The following is a 19,711-nucleotide window of genomic DNA, read 5'->3' on the forward strand; positions in this document are numbered from 1 at the left end:
CATTCCTCTATTACATGGTATATTATAAAATGAATATACAACTTCCATTGTGCTAAATCATAAAGCATACATTTTATTTCCTGAACACTAAGGTCTGAATCATTAGAAAGCTGATCAGCAGTCCTAAACAAAACCCTTCCCACTAATACACCTTCCTGTGCTCTTCTGCGGAACCAGAATGAAGACACACTTTCAAAACAGCTCCTTTTTAAACTCATCCTCTGGAGTGCTAGCCCCAGAACGGAGCTGTCCGAAAATACAAGAGTCCTGTCTCTTCCTTGAGCTAGTCCTTCAGTACTATACAGTGTAAACTGTAAACTTCTACAGAAATCTGTTGAAGAAATAACATTACTTGGTACCTAATCAGAACATGTATTTCCTGCTATTGAGTCAGTTAAGTCTTGTGTTTCTCCTGATCAAAAGGCAGCAGCTGGTTATGATGATCTATTGACTGAGATTTGTTTCAAGCTTCGCACACTGCAGCCTCCACGGCCTAACACCTTCCCCTGTTTCATTGCACAATCAGAAGATTAATATAGCATGCAGGGGCTCTGCTAGCTTAGGAAGCTAGAGTAATTACCAGTCATTTACTGCTAATGCCTATACAAACTCTGGGTACTTTACACACTGTCAGAAAAGGTATTAATTCATGTCCTGCTTTTTTGCTAACCAGAGGCCAGCAAGCCTGCCCTGTTACAATGAAGAACTTGCTTAAATCCCACTAAAATTAACAGGTCTAATGCACGCCAAAGAGTTGAGCAAACTGAAGACAGAGTTTGCAAGAAGCACAAGTATTGCAGAGGCCTTCTTTTAATGCAGTTTTTTCTCAGTATGTCATCAGCCTTCCAGGGCAATCTAAAAAGCTGAGTACAGAACAAGACCTCTACAACATCTCCCACCCCTAGAAATCAAGACTTCAGTTCAAAGCCTTGACTACATCAAACATATACAGGAAAGAATACATGGAGATTTTGAGCCATTTCCTATTTTGTCTGCCTTTTCTCCCAATAGATCCCGAGAAGTTCATATGTACTTAGCACCGTTACACATATTGCTTGAAGAAAAACACTCTTGCCAAAGCAGAAAGGATAAATCAATCTTGCAGAAGATTTTTCTCTAGCTATAACTTTGCCTAGTATAACCATTTTCATTGCAGTCTCACCTAAAATTACCACTCGAGAAAAAAATATCCTTTTCAGAAAAGCATCGTACAAGCATACACATTCTTGAAGCATTTCAGGACTCATTGCAAACAATTTGAATCATAGCCAAGAGTGATTCTTTTAAAAATTCAATTGCTTACTTGTCCTGTAGCATCTCGCATGCATCGACTCTCCTTACAACCATCAGGGGAATTTTATCACCAATAGAATATTGAATGTAAGCATAAAGCTAACTACAGCCTGTGAAATAGCCTGAAAGCCAACAGCAAACTATTCACTGGAAAGTGTTAAGGCTAGTTAGCCAGAGAAGGGGAAGAAGAAACTGAAGCTTTTTTGTACTGCATACAAAATGTAGTTCATCTGGGTCTACTTTGCTGCCAAGATTTTATCACGGCTGAGTTTGGGGTTTGTTTTTCTCTTCAAAAGATTAGTGTCCAAGCACAGGAATACATGGTATTTGTTTTGCTGTCAAAACATAAATACCATGTGTTTCATCCAGCAACACAGTGCACTTCAAAGATTCATCAGAAATGGAAGACATATCACAGGCTAAGCCACTTGTCAAGTAGGCAGCAGAGTCTGGGGCAAAATTTCTGACTTCTAGCTCAATCTCTAAAGACTAGATTTTTATACTCCACAAGAAAGTACCGATACATTCTTTGCTCTTCCGTTGCTTGAGATTCACTCAAAGTCTCCCAATGCATGTGTTTTCTTTAAAATTTCATCCCCATCCCTAACTACGTTCTCAAAGGGAAACGTCAATGTGAAGAGGCCCTTATATTTGCTCGATTTATAGCCTTTTATTAGCTCCCCATGCATGTGATGCCAAAGGCGCTTTTTTTTGTCAAGTCTCTTAAGTCCCTGCTTAAAGCAGAAGCAGATGCTGTACATTGTCAGCACAGAAATACATGTTCTGATTTAAGCCACCCTATCCCATTAGTTATAGGTAATTTCAATTCTTGCAGAAGCTTGAATATCACTTTCTCATGGACAGGGCACGAATTGCCCAGAAGTTTAAACTCTCTTGTTCCCAAACCCCCACCTCACCATGAAATATTCCCTCCACACCTACTAGCAGCCCAAAACCAATCCCTCCCATTTCAGGGTAGGGCTGGGCAAATTCTTCAGTGCAGCAGGAGAGGATTTCCCCTGGTGGCACAGCCCAGACCACTACCTCTTCCTACGCTTCTGCTGAATGTTTGGACAAAGCCCTGTCTTTTCATCAAGTACAGCACAATTAAATCATAAGGCCATTGCACATGCTGATAGATTAGAGAATATTAGGAGTTACTTGATAAAGACTACCACTAAAATGTGTTTCAAGTGCACACTTTCCTCTACTCTTTCTTTTACATATATAAAGAGTTCCTACGCTTCTACTACATGTTCATGTCTGCTAAAATTTCTTTCCTTCAGAAGTGATTTCTCAGTCTTTGTAGAGCACAGCCATGATAAACAGCATGTGTCACTCCTCAAGGACACAAGAAGAACAAGTCCCATTCTTTTCCAAATGCTTCAAAATCCTGTTGCCAAGTAAAGCCTGCAGCTTCAGAGCCAGCAGCACGCAGTTCCTGGATTAGCAGTTAACCAGCTCCCAGCCACTGGTAGGCAGCTTTGTGCACATACGTCCCTTGATCCCTTCCTCAGCCAGACAGCAAGTTAACAGCGCATGCCAACTTGGGTACTGTTAATTATTCTTCCTTCCTCCCTATGTCCTCCTCATTCCATGATCCAATTAAAGCTCTTAAAGAACGAGTAATTTACAGCATGATCCAAAATAAAAATATGAAAAACAACTACTGGCTACATCCAGTAACATCATGACCCTATTAGAGATTTCTTAGCTGAGTTTCCTACCCTGCATATTGTTCAGACATCCACATCTTCTTGTACTTCTGAGGACCAAAGTGAAACGGTACAGTACAAAGCATGAGCCCCCGAACACACCTGTAATACTCTGGCATGGCCTCACTTCAAGATTTTCCATAGGATCAATTACAGTAGTTCCTGTTGCCTTGGCATAAGTCTCAGGTACACATGCTTGATGCTTAAATTCAGAAAAAACGGACCTCAGCCATCAAAATTCACCCTAGATATTTTATTAATAAGAGAAAAAAATAATACAGTTTCCTTTTCCAAATCAAACACAATTCTGGAGCAGTTTCAATACTCTGTAAACACCTGAAAAGTTCAAAACACTATCTCCTGTTTGGACATGGCTTTCACTCACACATCCCTCATACGCAAATTATTTAAAAGACCATTTAGGTGCAGCAGGAGGAGGGAACAATATGCTGTGCTGGGTCAACTACAGTAACAGGGAAAGAGAAGGAAAGTAGAGAGAAATCCAGGTCCCTGCCTGATGGGTTTATAACGCACATGAGATGAGGAAAAAATTATACCATTGACTCTTCTGAACAAAGTATAATTGTCCTACTTCTGTTACGGGCTTCCTCGGTGGCTGTGTGTGTATATATATGTGTGTGTGTGTCTGTGTGTGTATATATACACATATGTTAGTGCTGCATAAACCCACTGAAACACTACGGAGAGAAGTTGATTTTCCTTCTTCCCTACCCAGTCACCTTTAAACCCTTACTGAAGTGTCTTACAAGCCCCAGGAAACCGAAAGGCACCCAAAATTACATTTTCTTAAGTGTTCTGATTCCAGCAATGTTAACACAAGAAACTGGGTCCTATTCATAGCCCATTTATACCTCAACCAATGGATCTAACAATCTTTTTTAAGTGACAAGTGCCACAATGAGAGACAGGATCACTCCTCATCTCTTAGTAATACTGAGACTGCCTGGAATTGAGCTCTGCAGCAATGTATTTGAACTGATGTTTTATTGGCACAGCAAGCTATTTAAAGTTTTGACAGTTATGAATTTTGCAGTAATTTTTCCCTGCAGTATTTTCTGGTATTTTCTGCATTCCTTCCCTTTGCTTCCCACTTGCCTCCCCTGAACACCACAGCAGCTGAACAGCAAGCGTACCACAAAGCCACATTCATCTTAAACCTACCTAATAGACTCTCGTGCAAGTTACTAAGAACAACGAGTGGCTCAAAGGCAATAACCTTCAGCAATGTAAAGTAGTGGTGCTTATGCAACAGTTTCCCCCTCTAAGAGCATTATATAAACAGTGCTCACCGGCCCTCTGCATTCAGTGCCTGTCAGAAGAGTGAGGCATCGGCAGCTCTTGACTCCCCAATCCCACACATCTATAAGCTAATTTTACACCCAAGACTGTTTAATCAAAAGTTACGACATGTGTGACAACATACACTAGTGTTCCAGCACATCCTCTGATACAACTCAAACCTTACAAAATTCTAATTTTTAGATGCACTTTGAAGACATGCACTAATTCAGACCCAAACCTACTCGATTGCAGAGAAACTATCAGGAATATGAAATTGGTCTGGTTAATCAGGCCTATGCAGATAAGAAAACATTTTTGTAAAACATGTTTCCTAAAAACGTACTCCCATTTACAACACGCTTGCAAAACAATCTGATATGAAGGAAAAGGATAAATCATTCCCTTAACGTCCTAACTGGGCAAACTGTTTCATAGCTTTTTTCCAAGCAAGGGAGTAAATTGCCAGTTTTGTAGCTACATCTGTGGTGTTCTTTGTTAGAAATGCTCCTCCAGTATCTCAGAAAAACAGCAAGTATGTGAGAGACACAGGAGGCAGATGTTGGCAAAAACAAATTTAAGAAAAACACACAAAGAAATCCAAAACATGCAAAGTTTGGCAGATCTTATCTTTTATACACCGGTACTTTGTCATGCTCGCTTAATGATGGTTGTTCAAGAAGAGGGGAAAGCTGGGAGTATAAAAAACAATAGAAGCCTGGCCCAAAAGGAGCAGGACTGAAGTTTAAATAAAGGAGATGTAAGCTACAAGAGAATCCAGATGTGGCCTTGCTAGAAAGAACAGACAGATGCTTAACTACCACCCTTCATCATCTATTTGCTAAAAATATGGGCCAGATCCAGAAGTCTTTTGAAATGACTGGAATCGCTCCAATTAAATTCAATAGGCTTTGGATCAGATCTTTAACTGGGCCAAAAGCAAGCTCACCATTTGTTGATCAAAACCAAAGCTCAACAAGAGCTTTCAAAATATGTACTTCTCTTGGTAAGGACAGACAATTTCTAAATCTCGTCAGAGTTTCTACTGAGAAAGCAACAACCAGAGCATATTGTTGGCTGATTCACTTATGTCCCTTAACTATAGCTTGAGAACACATTAAAAACTTTGTGTATTTTTTATTTATTGTACTGCTGTCATTAAATTGAACCAATAAATAAGAACTTATTAATACAGAGTTTCTGAATACCTGAAATTGTAAAAATCCTTTTTAATTAGTAACATACTTGGATTATCCCAATGAAACATTTTCCAAGTAGTAACCTGGACAAAAGGCTCCACTTATATATAGTGAGTTTCTTTTTATGTGTTTATAAAGCTTTACAACTATGGTCTGTTAGAGATCTTGAAAAAACAGCCTTCCCATAATGCACCTATTCACTCAATTTACAGTTCTACTAAAGCAGGGCCTTTTTTTTCCCCGCAAACACAGTCTTTGTGCTCCCATATCTAAATAATAGGGTATTACTGTAAATCGTACATGCCATAGCAAGAAACTGTTACATTTCCAACACAAAGTGAAGTGCCAAAGACTAGACAAAATATCCTCCCCAAAAAGAAAATACTGTTTAGCTTCCCTAAGAACACACAGTGAACCTTGCAGAGTGGATTGGCTGGCACAGAGGTGTCTGGTCTCAGTGACACTAACGCATCTTTAGTGTGAAAGTGAAGCTATTTCTTCCACTGATATTGAACAGCAAAGTATTGTACCACCTCTACTCCTTCCCCTAGAGGAAGATAAATAAATGTGAATGTGAAGTTTCCCTACAGAAAATGTTTTTTTAAAGTGTTCTTTTTTAAAAAATGTGCTGTTAAGCTGTCTTATTTCTAGAGCTCTGCAAGAGAAACAGCTCTTGCTATACAGGTCTTGTTCCCATGGACAAAATATTCAGCCTTAGCCTCAAAAAGAGGGACCACTTCTTTCCTGCACAATTTTTGCAGCTGTTAAAACCAGTTCAAAGCTCTCCCATTGACAGATGCAAGGTGAAACAGACTGGCAACACAATTTGTCATCTATACAATGCACTTCCAGTAGAAGAAAGTGTATTCAAAAGGATCCTCAAGCGCCAATGGGAGATTATGCCTACTTTTGCCAACTTTTGAGGGGGATCATTTCACTAAAACCAGAATCAAACCCTTTCCACACTTACGCTGTTGAATAGCAATGCAAAATAAGACAGATCGTTCCCTGGCCTTTGATCAAGCCCTTTATTAGGGATACACTGGAAAGAAGTAAAGAAAGCAGCATGACATTCCTTTTTTTGATGACTAAGGAATTCTTTTGTTGTTTCTCTAGACAAAAGGGTTACAAAAAAGGGTCCAAAGTTAGTCATGCACTTGTATAAAATTGTACAATTGCATCCTAATAAGGCAAACTCACAAGCAGAGAGAAAAGATGAGCTCGCTTTGGTCCACGACACTTTCAGTAACTTAAGGGGAAAAAAAAGTTTCATCAGTTAACCTACAGAGCAGAAACAAGCTACAGAAGGGACGGGGACTATAGGGTCTGTAAAGCATAACCCTGCCAAGTTTAGCTTTTTCTTGGTTCCAAAATATTCCAGTACTCCAGGGTTTTCACTAGAATAACTCATTTCAAATGAAGAATAGCATTCTAGCATTTTTATGGTCACACCTGCACACACATTTAGGAGGTCCATTTCCTGCCTTACTGTATACAAGCACAGTGAGGCTCCTGATTTTTTTATTGCTCTCCAGACAATATTTTTACACTGATGGAGAAATAAGATGTACAAAATGATTAAAAAAATAAAAGAAAAGAAAAAAGAAAACTGAAAGTTATAAATCATCCTAAATGCTGGTAGTTCAGGAAACGTCTATGATTTACAGTTAGGTAGCACAAACACTTAATGTGAAGAGAGCCACCTTTGCCAAGAATTAATTTTATAATCAAAATGCCTGAAGCTCAGACATTACAAGACCTGCAGCATTAAAAAAGTGGCAGTCATCCAAAATACTACACAGCACCCAACAGATCTTATCTTCCAGATGTATGCAAGCATCTTTTGCCTAATTCCTCCAGTCACTCAAGATTCCTGAAAAGAAAACTGGCCAGGGGAAACGCTGGTTGGGATCTTCCACTGCAGACTCCGCCTGGCAGACTCACACACGGAGAAAGAGCCTTCCTTCTTCTGATGGAAGAAGTGCAGCAGAGGAGCTGGACACTGCCTTATGGCTGGAAGAAAGGGGAGGAGATCTTGGCTTTTTTTACATTCTCTTCATAGGAAAAGGGATTTCCCATGGATAGGAACACATGAAACAGCTTGGCAGCTGGGAACAACTGACTGCAAGGAAAAGGGAGACTTTACAGTGCTGGAGACCACTCTCTCGATCATGATGTACATATACTTTAAATGCAGAGAAGTCAACACCATGTAAATGCTATTACTTAGTCTCAAAGCAGTTCCGCTGTTGCTGCCCCTCTATGCTTTCAACCATGATTTCTTAATGCTGCTCCACTCGTACAAAAATGGCCTTTTAAATACACCAAACGTGCATTGCAAACATATTCGCCTTCTACATTTCATTTTATAAGCAAAAAATGGGAAATGGGACTGATCTGTGACAAATGGCAAGACAGTCCATGTTAGCATGCTCTCCCTCCTGTGTAAATTTTTTCAGGAAAGGACGCTATAGATGTAAGGACTTGGGAAAGGATATTCAGCAGAGTGTCAACAGAAGCAGATTTTTGACACCACCAATAAATGAAATGAAAGATCTCCCCATCATCAAAGCTGTCAGCCCCTTCTGAAAAAGAAAATTATTACAAAGACACAGAAAATGTCACAGGAAGACTGGCATCACAGCTCAGCTTTGTGAGACAGTAGCATTTCCTTCTCATTCCTCTTCTACAAACAGGACTGTCAAGTTGATTGAATTCTATTAGATATGCCTCTATCCCCAACTACCTGACTACCATGCTTTAAACACAGTTAAGGTAGAGATCTAGTAAGTTTTCTTTAGGGAGATTCAGCCTCTTGCTTCCCAGATACACTGCACTCTTCTGGAATCTCAGCATTGGCTTATCAGCAAGATGGGATGAAGCCCAGAGTAAAAGATATAGGAAAATATCCTTTGTGGGTGGCTGCACGATTGACATGAGCATCTCTTCACTTCTTGAAATTCTATGATACGTCTCATCTTGTTTCCCTCAAGTTCACAAGCCAGCTTTAAATTGAATTTTATGTCCTTTCCTACTTACACAGGAAACACACACCTGCAGCTGGTTAGTATTAGCCCATTTCCCTAGTTATAACCAAGGGAAATCATTTCAGTAGCGTAGCTGCCTTCACAATAAGAAACTAACCCATCTTAATATGGTTTATCCCTTATGCTATTCTAAAAAAAACCCTTCTCCTCCTAACTTAATTACTTGGAAGTGACTCTAAGTCCAGCTCCCTCCAGCAAGCCTGAACTTAAAAATATCTCAGTCTGGTCATTCATCAGTTGTGTTTCTGGTGCTCTGCAAGAAACAATCAGAAATGATAAACAAAGCTGTTAAGTTAGAGGCTTCTTTAACAGCAGGCAAAAAAGTTTTGTAAATTGAAGTGATGTTCAAGACCCTATTAACATCGATATTCAGCAGAAACACATATGAACTCTATTTATTCTTACCCTCCAAAGTTGCTTTGTGCCATGAACAACCTCCCAGCCAAAAAGTAAAGTATTTACACTTCCAAAGCTCGGCAGTTTCCCTTCTGGATTGCCCACAATGAAGTTCACACAATAAAATGAGCCTTCCTGTATGCCAGAGGAAGGAGAGAAATGTGAGCCCTCCCTTCAGCCATTCTACATGAGATCTGATGAAAATTCAGAACCGTACAAACCAAGATAATTATTTTAAAATATTGAGGTACACTGTTACTCAATGGAAAAAGCCATTCACTTCTCTGTGTATTTGGTACAAGCTCAATGATTATTCCAGGCCGTGAAATTTTTACACTACACATTCCTGGAATTAGTTCTTTTAGAAGTAGAAAATTACCACTTTTTCCGCTAGAAAAGTGATGTTTCCTTTAGCTGAACCACTTTACGATTGCAATAAAACACTTCAGGGTGTGGTAACAAACTGTCCAATAATCACCACACCTACAAATGAATGAAGTCAGTGTGTCCCAGCACAGATTAGGTGTGGCCAGATTGGACATCATCATCATATCCTGTTGTGAATTATTACTTAATAAAAAAAAGTGTAAAAGGGGGTGGGGAGGGTTAAGCAGAGATGAACTTTAAAACAACTCTACATGTAGAGTACACAACATGGAAAGAGAAGGAAGCAGACAGAAGGATCCATCTGCATGCTTGCATTTGTCTGAGAATGCAAAGTAAAGCAAAAAGTTTCTCAAAAAATCCTCTTCCAAGTGCAGAATGTACAGACTTTTTCTTCCCTTTTCCTCCTCTTCCCTATCAAAAGAGATTAGAATATCTTTTCTTTGATGAGATAATTCAAGACTTACTGGGCTTTGACATTTCAACAAACAAATTACATTGGGGCGGGGAGCAAGCAATAAACATAAGAAACTATTATAAATGCTCCTGAATTCAAGGCAATGCTTAGTTTAGTTCAGTTTGGTACTGGAGTTCGTCATGGCATTGACCAATTCTGCTTTTTTTTGCTGAAGCAAAAACAGGTTTTAAGTTTGTATGATATTTATGCTAAGACCATGCTCCGCAGGAGTAATTGAAAAATCCCACAACTATCGAAAATGTGGCTTGGCATCTTACAGAACACTGTGCTTCATTCTGAAAGTTTTCTTTTTCAAGAAAACAAAAGTAAATTTTGAAACCTTCAAAGCTGTCCCACAGTAGAACTATCCTTTCCTGACTGTTCATCTAGCTTCATCTAGCTAGAGTTCAAACAATCAAAACTTGAACTCTTTACACATATTTATACAGAGAAAAGAAACAGGACTCCTACAAGAGCAAGCACCACTTAAAACTTGTGACTGTTTCACAACAGACTTTCTTAGTCTAAATGTTCTTTTTCAATATCCTAACATTTTTCATATGTTTACACTCAAATCAATGCAATAGTGTCATTTTTAACTGTCTACTTTGAGGGGTTCCTTAGAGCAATAATTATCTTTCGAAATAATTGGTCCAAACATTTCTTTCTGCCCTTTGGGGAATTAACAAGCTTTAAGCACATGGTTTGCTGCTCATGCAACTAGGAGACAGAGGCGACAGCCGTTAATACAGACAGAAACCCACAGTTCTTGTAATGCAAACCAACAAATGTTAGGATATACAGAAGTTTAAATATAAAAAAAAAATAAAAAATTTCTTGTCTTCCCAAGCTCTTTCTTGCAATAGAATAAAGAAATTTTGATTACACTATTCCAGACTGGAACAGTAACCACTTTCCCAGCAGCACGTCCTCCCATTCTACTCCTGTCTGCCCTTCCCACTGCTGCCACCAACCCTCATTTGATTCCTACAGGAAGAAAGTACCTTTCTTAGTTATTTTTAAAAATCATAATTTCATCAAAGCCAAAACTTTCAAAATTTTTAACCCATTTAGCCTTCTCACACATTTTATTCTAAAAACCTTTCTGGAGTTCTTTATAAAACATGGGGAATAACATTTAGGCAAGAAATTATTTATCTTTGTCTCACAGCCTGAGATGCATAGAGTTTGGCCTTTCTGGGGGGTTTGGGGTTTGTTTTTTGTTTTATTGCTTGTTTTGTTTTTTAGTTTGGCTAATCCTTAGTTAAAATACTAGAGAAAAAAAGATACCTTAAGTCTGTGCAGTAGGTCTTTTAGGACACAATATCCTCCTTGTTTTATTGTGCCACAAAAGCATGATGATTACTCGCCCCCCCCCTTCCATCAGGGACTGATTTATTTAGTTGATGAATAGCTTTGCATGCAAGAATGTGAAATCCCAGTTATTTCTGTCTCAAATAGTTGCTATGCTTATGATGATTTCAAAGAATAATAATTACTTTCACCCAATCTATTTGAAGTTATAAAAAAATAATCAATTTTTGAACTCATATCTATAAAACCACAACTTATAAAGTCATAAAGGATTGCGAAAGAGTCAAACTTGTGAAATATTAAACATTCATGGAGAATGCAGAGAGGCCTAAGGTTTTGTTCTTAAAATATAAGACTAATTTATGATACTGCTTACTGCTTAATACATCACACAATCCCCTTTTTTAGAAGTGAGATGGAACCATCCAAGTTAGTCTTGCAGAAATGTGACCACAACAAACTGGAACCCATAATTCTACTTGTAAAAATAGGCTGTGTGCTAAGATTAATACACTTCACTGTAATTCCTGGGGAAGCAAGCATTTTTCCTAATATTTCTATATGCAATAACGTTTCTTACTCACTCTGAGATCAGCTGTGATGATTTCGACAATAAAGAGAAAAAAATGCATTGAAACAACCCAGAACTATCCAAAGCAACCCAAATTGCTTAATAACCTTTAAGTTTTTCCACTTTATAGACACAATATTGGATTTCTCACCTTCCTCAAACTAATAATTGACTGAGAAAAAAACAGCCCCAAGCCCAGCTCTTGTTTTTGCAACTTGATGCTGAAAGTTCCTATTCATCATCCGATTTTTAAAATATATTAAAGTGACAACCCTGGCATAAAGGCAAGTACTCAGAAAATTGGACTGCTGGAATAAAACTGTCCATGAATCTTTAAAGTCACTGGCATGCAACAAGAGGGACAAATTTAATATCTTTATTGTATGTATTCCCTAAAGGGATACTGCTACGTTAAGCATGCTCGCTGAGCAGGTAGCTGTTAAGTATTTCTTTTCACTGTACCCAGTCAACGTGTGGCCTCAGGCCATATTTGCTGCATGCTATGCACATTCTGTACTCAATATAGAATTCTTCATCTTCTGGGATGTTCTGTTATAATTAACTTCATATGAACATTTCGCTAACATTAGCATTTATCATTATAACACCCTAGGAGTTGTTACAACCTCTCCATCTTAGTCTGATTTTGCAGATGGAACCCAAAATGCTGTGTGTCCCCTAGAACCTGACTTTTCAGGGACCTTGGCATTTTGAAGTCAGTGAAAGCTGCAACATAGATGCAATATGAAGCTGATAGTGCGCAGAGCTAAAAGTCCCAAGTATACTGCTCTCCAGAAACCCAAGACTGTCATCACTACAAGTTGATCTGAAAACAGCTTACCCAGCTACTTTCAGGCTCTTCGTCCTCCTTCCCCACCTTGCTCCCCGATTGCCCACTACAGAAGCATTGAGAAAACACCTGAGGAAGTGTTTCTGCTCTCATTTCTGACGGTATCAAGATCCAAAGCCTGGGTGAAGAGCCACATATGAGAAGTGCCCACCCTGCCCCATGTCTCCTCCACAGCGTGCAGAGCTGCCTCCTCGGGACAGGGCAGTCCCATTGCAGGTAGCAGAGCTCCCCAGGCAGCAGACCACGCTCCCCGAGGGTGAAAGATGAAGAGACTGTAGTGGTCAGCCACTGAACACAAACCTCACTGTTCTTCGTAGAGAATTATAAACCTGGCCAAGTTTAGGAAGGTCTTCAGGAGGACAAAAAAAAGCCCAGCACAAAAGCCAACCTGTTGTCCCATTTCAAGTCCCTAAGGTTTATTCTCCCTGAAGTTTCTGATAAGGAAAACGTTTTTTTTTTAATATCATTCTGGTTTAGCCTAAGCACACACAAAACCCCTCAGCATGAAGCATATTTCTTGACCCAAATGGCTAGTTTCACAGAATTAAAAACTAAGGTCTTATAATGGAACTGTTGGGGATAATTATGATTAAAGTAGTTTGTCACTGCAACCTGTAATTTAAATGACAAAACAGTGATTTCATGCACAAAGGAGGCTCAGGGCATAGTTCACAAAACCTTTATGCCAACACCAGTCACAACTGCAGAGAGAGTGGTCCAGCCCTCTTTGGTACCAGTTACATAGCAAACTGCAGCGCGGAAGAACATGAGGATGAAAACCAGCACCACTTTGCCACAGGAAGACTAGTGCTGGCACACAAAAGGAGTAAAGGGCACAACAGGGGAGGGGAGAAGGTGCGTTTTCTGAAGCAGCACATGGTAAGCCAGCTTCTGCCAATCATTAACAACATCCAAAAACTGTTACAGCTTTTAGTAATTTCAGTCCTTGCTTCTGTCTTCAACATGCTCAGGCTGGTATCCATTTTATGGCTTGAAGTCTTGCTTTGCCACGGTTTTGCTCCTATTCACATAGTATCCAAAGCGGCCAGGAAAGATCAGAAGAATAGTCTGTATTTTAATTCATTCAGTTTCCCTGCTTTTGGAAGCTTTTCACATGGAAGTAAGGAAAGCAAGTTTAAGAGACAGGAAAGACTGTCTGAGGGCCCGAGAAGCATCTGAAAGTACTTGCTTTTACGTTACAACTATTTTTTTTATTCCAGCAGTCCAAAGCTGGGCAGCTTTCTCCTTCTAATGCAAGCCTTGGTGTCAACATAGAAAGCTTCAATTTGAACAGGTGATCTGTTCTACTTTAACAGAGCAAAATAAATAGAGAAGCTAACAACAGTAAAAAGAGACCTTAAATCATACCATGGAGCTCCTGTCTCCCAGGTTTCTCCTGAGTTCTAAGTGCCAGAGGGAAGGGTTCCCCCTCTGAAAAGTATCTATTTAAAAAGTAGTACGTAGAACAAATAGTGGCTTCCTACAGCTTTAATCATCTGATTTCCAGACAAGCTTGCTACTCAAATGGAGGAATGAACAGCAGAAAATGAAAGTATCACTTCATGCCATTGTTGTGCTCTGAGCCCCAGCTGGAGCTCTGTATTCTGCTCCCCTGTGCCTGCGTGACAGTCCCAGGCCTCGCAGTTTGTGGGCCTGCCAAACAAAGCTGCTTTGTAGGGCACACTGGCAATTGGGGAAGTCCTACCCAAACCAGCGAGTGGAGAGCCAAGGCTTTACAAAAATTGCAAGCTCTTTATTTTAATTAAAAACATGCAGATCAATAGTCACTCTTTAGATATACATGGCATTGGCTTAATTAAACCACTTGGTTCTTTTCTTTCCACAGCAATCAATGAAAACCATTTTCATTGATTAACCCAACAGCATCCTGGCTCTTAAGATTTTAGTATAACACTGAAGCACTGAGCAAGCAAGGCAGTATACATGGGAGAAGAAAAACTACGTGTTTTCCATCCATGGAGAGCAATTATTTAATTTGAAGTCGTATTTGCTTTCCAAACAAGGCCCTGCTGAAAATAACTGTGGGCCATAATATTTTTTTTATTGTTTTCAAAAGAACACTTGGCACAAGAGCTTATCAAGGCTGAGTACTTACTCCCTTTCACCACAAAGCAGATACAAGAACAAACTTCCAGCCAAGTAAATTCATTTTTCATTAAGAACATAACTTTTTGAGGACGTGCCTTTTCAAGTTTTGTGACTAGAATATAAAAATCATGCAGTACATACTAGTGATTGAAGAAGCTGCAAATTACAATATAGAAATCCTGTCTCCATCCATACTAGCACCCACTTAAGAAGATCAGTTGTTCACACAGCCAGAGGAATGAGACTGGTAATCATTGTAGTGCAGTTTATCACTTAAGTTTTCTTTGTTTTTTACAGATACAAGAAAATGGGCCAAATATTACAAAAAAATTAATTTGTGCTGTGCACATTTGTTGTTCAGTTATGGATGAGGTACGCAAAACCACCATATTGCAACTAAATCTCTTCTTTGTATTAAATATCATGACAACTTCAGTCCTTTGCATTATTTGCTTATTCAAGACTTGATAATTCTTTCAGGATGCCACAAAGAAACACACTGGTTCCACTAAAATTCCAAATACTCCTTTGCACTACCTTAAATCAGTAAAACTGCTTGTATAGAGAAAGAACTGAAGTCAGCAACAGATGCATGAGAGTTGCTTATTTTTTCCAACATGTTTTAAAATAGCTAATACAGGGCAGGCTTTTTATATAGTTCGGCACGTGGGTAAAAAATGTTTAAGCCTTAGGATCTGAATTTTGATTAGTCTCTTCTTTTGGACTTCTGACATAGTCCACTTGTCTCTCATCACTCTGGATCATATTTCTCCACAGAAACAAAACAGGATGCAACAGGATAGGCGCTTTCTTGCTGCCCAAGGACTTCAAAGAAAGGTCTCTCAGGCATCATTCCTGGGGAGCAAAATCTCCCTGCCAGCCCCCTGAGCACCTTTCTGAAATTGCCAATGCCAAACGAAAACCCAGAACAGTGACCAAAGCACTCGCCTTTTGCTCTGCCGCCCTCCTGTGCAGGTTTGTCCTATAAGCCAGCAAAAACAACTGGTGTGAGGAACAGCACTGCTTTTTAGCTCATGAAAAGAGCACAGATTAAATACCCAATGGTTCCCAGTCACTTTTCCCAAAAAAATGTTCATTTGGGCCTAACCTGTTTAAGCAAATACCACTTAACAGCAGGGATAGTCCAATGCACCCCAGAATGAGACAACAGCCTCATGCTTTGCCAGGTGCTCAAAAAAGGCTAGAAGCCTGAAATGGAACTTGGTACACAAGGGTCATACTTGGTTGCTTCAGAAAGCTGGAATTTCTGCTTATAATAGAGTAAGTTTAAGGTGCCTATGAGACATCTCTGCAATACTACCCTCCCTTTCAGCAGGGGATGCAGGGTGCCCAGCCCCGTGGCTGTGCCTCGGAGAAGCTGCTGCTGTCTAAGTCATTTCTGTATGTAAAAAGGAAAGTAAGGAGTATTGCAGGGAAGACAAGCCTTTTGCACCATACAGCTAATCACTGTAAAGCCCCAACCAGACAGTAGTCTACTAAAGACAGCTAGCATGCACCCACAGGGATATTCCCTCCCCAAAAACAAAAACTGCAAAAACAATCTTTAACCTGTTAATAAAAAACAGGAATGTTCTTCGAAAGCAAAGGATGAGTTGCTCCAGTAGGGTTTTTATGCTTTGTTAACAAGTTATTGAATGAGCCAAAAAGACTCACTACATCCAATTTGGGCTTCAAATATTCAATATATTCCTGGCAACAACTCTCCTACGTATCGAAAGAGCTACTACTCCAGCAGATATTAGTTCCAGTTGTAATTCAAAAAAATAGTTCATTAAAATGCTGTCGTGGTATGATAATAGTGCTTTCAAAAAACTGTAAATCATTTAAAATGCCTACATTCTGTTGAAATTCAGAAGGATTTAACTACTACTGATATTAAGCAGGGCTGGCCAAAACACTGACAGACAAGTTATTCTATACCCCAAATCAATTATCTTCTCCAGCCAGCCTTAAGAGTTCATTACTAATATTAGCTTTTTGACTGCATGGGATTTAAAAGTGAACATGAGATAGACACTTTTCAGAGGCATGCTGGAAAACATTGCCGTTCAGTTCCTTCCAGCATCACTGAAGCACAATTCTCCATACTCTTATCTACGGTAGCTGCACCAACAGCAAACCATCAGTTGCAATAAAGCTTTTGCAGTGGGTTTTTAAATTTGGGAGAGCACGGGAAGAGAATGACAACTTTTCGGTATCATTCAGTTTCGGGGAGAAAGAGCTGATAAGTCCAATGCTCTGAGCCTGGAGAGAAAAAGGAGAATGAGCACCAACCCCTCACAAGCCATGAATAACTCGGCAACGGGATATTTACACGGGCAGGGAGAGCAGATGTGACACATTGGCTTTTAAAACCATTTGGGAACCAACTGTGACTTCGAGAAGCAAGTTTGACCCAAACAATGCCAATCTTGCACTATCAAGATTATCTGTTCAATGCTTAGCGCAATTTTTGTGTTTCAAAACAAACTTCTATTTTATTTTAGGCTTCAATACTTTTCTCCTTGCTGTGGAAGATACTTCTATCAAAAAGTGCAGCTTCTGAAACTGTCTTCCAGTTAATGAAGTAAGTCATTGTGCCTCAGGCAAAACGCACTTCCTTTTGGAAAAGAAGTGTGAAGAATAACAGACTAAACCCACTGCATTAGAATAGGTAGAAAGCCTGTCAGCATGCTAAAGTGCAGCTTACACCTCACTTAAATTTGCTCCAAGCACTCACAGCAGAGTTATTACTCCAGTCCACTGTAAATAACACTACTTTCTTATACTTGGGCTTCTTGCATGTAAAACATTAACCAGATTTCAAAGTTGACCAGGAATTAGCACTTCACAGGTAGAGAGCAAATTAAAATTGTTTCCCATGAAGTCATCAAGCTTAAGTACAGATGATGTAATATAATTGGTGATGATCACAACACAGACCAGGTGTTGATAAATCTCGCTGCTGGAGAAGTAAATAAATGTCGCAGTAACTGGAAGCACTCTGTATCAGGATACAGGGAACAACTGCTGCTCAAGCTTAGTTTAGGTGGCATTAAATAGGCAGCTTCTTATAGCATTAACTGTTAGTGCAAGCCAGAGTCTGACATAAATACATATTTAGAGAGCATCAGCTTTTTCTATCCAGCCATGAGGTAACTGGAATCTTAGAGAGGAGCCTCAGCTCATTAGACTGTGCTATAAACATATTTCCATCAGTCTGGATACTGTACCAAAATAAACAGAGGCATTAAAAGCAGTTCTCCTGTATTTTTAAAGGGGCCCAGGAAGGACAGTTAATTGAGTTTACACCCAATGTGTTTTTTCTAATTATACAAGGAGGTGATCTGAGAACTCCTCTATATTAAGATGAAACAGCAGATTTCACGAGCAGAGGAACAAATGCCTTCCGTGGATATGCATCCTGCGTCCTTGGGTAACATCAACCCCACCCTAGTAATCACTGCTCGCACTCTTTAGGACTTTTTCCTTTGTATAGTGCCTCTGTATACATACATATCAAAGTCTCCTCTACATCCTCTTTTAGAATATTATCTTATAAACCTGAGGCACAGGTTTTCCTTCATGTTCCTCTAGCAGGCAAACAAGGGAAATCATACCTGAGACCAGGCTGAACAGTTTTCCAATGAGGATAGCAAACTTGGAGATCTGTCCAGATGTAACTGTCGAGTTCACATGAAAGCTATCTCCTCAACACTATAATAATTCATGATTTCTTTCCCATGCTCAGGCACCAAATTTCTTTTATCATCTTAAAGGTTTCAGTGCCTTTATTGAACTTGATAGAAATGGGTAATGGATTTAAAAGTTCAGAATGGAAGGAATAGACAGATGAACAAATGTAATAAAGTCTCATTTCTTTAGGAAGCCAGGATAGAAACAGTAAGAGTGTTACAAAAAATCCAGAATGCCATAACAGTCTTCCTCTAGTTTCCCGAATGATACAGTATTTGTGAAAAAGCAGGTATTTTCAGCAGGTATGTATGTACGCAAGGTGATTCTAGCTATAGGCACTAGTCAGGTTTAAAAATGTACTAGTGACTGAAGGCATATCCTGCAGGGCTTAGGAGCAATAGGTAATATCTACTTACCTCTGCAAACCTTTGGCACTGAAAAACAGATGAATAATTATCACTAAATAGATGTTTGGAACAAGTGGGCAACTCCTTTCTCAGTCCAAAGCTTGGTCTTTTTTGCTATCACAGTGAACTCACCACGAGCAAGGATCAGCTGTTCACAGTCAATGTTCAGTCTGTGCCTACATACATACAGTAGGTTTTACAGCCAAGTTTCTCTACTGATACCTAACCCTGCCTAGGGCATTCCAATTAGATGGCTCTGGGCAGTCCCACCAGATCTCTTGGCATCAGGCAAAAACAGTGCCAGGAAGACATGCATGTACATCTGTACAAGGAACACAGAAATCATTTACAACTACATTACCAGGAAGATCAGCCAAAGGGTAAACAGTTAAAATACTACTGTTTGGCATTATCTCTACACTAGGAGAAGCAAAAAAAAAAAAAAAAAAAAAAAAAAAGCTAGCAGACCAGGGCAAGTACTAGAAGATGGACACATGCCACCTCCATTCTGGCGGGGCAAAACACATTGCTGTCACACCTACCGAGTTTAATGCATAACAGTGTCATCTCTTGACAGGTGTAGTATGAGCAAAGGCAATTATAATGCAGTGCTTCAGGCTAGGAAAAGAAAAAAACTGTGAACTAGGCTGAAGCTGTAGTATTTCTGCTCTGGAAACTCCATTTTTCACAGAGCTTTTGACCTAGTCACTTTTACTGACATTGACAGAAGATTATTATTGCTCTTTGTCCCTTTCCTGTGTACTCTCCTCTCCAAATAATAGGGTACAGCTGCCAAAGTTACCCAAACATATCCTTGGAAAACTGTGGTAAATGTTTCATATTTTGCCCTTCTACTACTTGGATGTATGCAATTTCCACATCTTTAAACCTTTTCCTGCCCCCAGAGGAGAGGCAGATATTTCCCCAGAAAGTTTGCTCTAAAAATCTCAGCCCTGTAACCAAAAACCAGCATT

At 39.5% G+C, this 19,711-nt stretch overlaps 1 protein-coding gene across 7 annotated transcripts in view; it reads right to left on the reverse strand.

Moving 5' to 3' along the window:
• ZDHHC8 (zinc finger DHHC-type palmitoyltransferase 8) overlaps window positions 1–19,711 on the reverse strand; it is a 122,818-nt gene that overhangs the window by 86,715 nt on the left and 16,392 nt on the right. Inside the window, exon 1 of one of the 7 annotated variants that reach the window (XM_054219371.1) lies at window positions 1–19,140. This exon is cut by the window's left edge and continues 24,736 nt beyond it. The exons of the other annotated variants lie outside the window; for them this stretch is intronic. The gene's annotated coding sequence lies outside the window, so the exon portion shown is untranslated. Of the gene's footprint in view, window positions 19,141–19,711 lie in introns of those variants that run through there. 7 annotated transcript variants of the gene reach the window in all.

This window comes from Rissa tridactyla, chromosome 13 (assembly GCF_028500815.1).
Source record: "Rissa tridactyla isolate bRisTri1 chromosome 13, bRisTri1.patW.cur.20221130, whole genome shotgun sequence".
NCBI lineage: Eukaryota > Metazoa > Chordata > Aves > Charadriiformes > Laridae > Rissa > Rissa tridactyla.